This window comes from Battus philenor, unplaced genomic scaffold, assembly GCF_028537555.1.
Source record: "Battus philenor isolate CCGP_79_NKW_IND1 unplaced genomic scaffold, ilBatPhil1.0.hap1 SCAF_7, whole genome shotgun sequence".
NCBI lineage: Eukaryota > Metazoa > Arthropoda > Insecta > Lepidoptera > Papilionidae > Battus > Battus philenor.
In genome coordinates, this window is record NW_027181737.1 from 15,073,220 (window position 1) to 15,073,539 (window position 320).

Genomic DNA, 320 nt, shown 5'->3' on the forward strand with positions numbered 1-320 from the left:
CGGGCAACGCGCCGCGAAGCTTGCATTGCATCGCGGTAGGTTGATGTTCGAATTTTCTCATTTACCTTACATATTTAAAGATTACACTGGTATATTAATTAATAATGGAAGTTAAAATAATTATTAGTTATTTATTTAGCTGTGAAAAATCTTAAAACAGAGATCTACATAAGCACACGTTACAATTTTTACGTTCATATTTAGATTCCGGTCTTTTGTACTGCAAACAATGCACATTATACTTCAATTTATTCTTACTTATTTATAAATTGAAAGTAAAATAACTTTCGGTCAACCTTATTAGATTAATATTGCGGTGA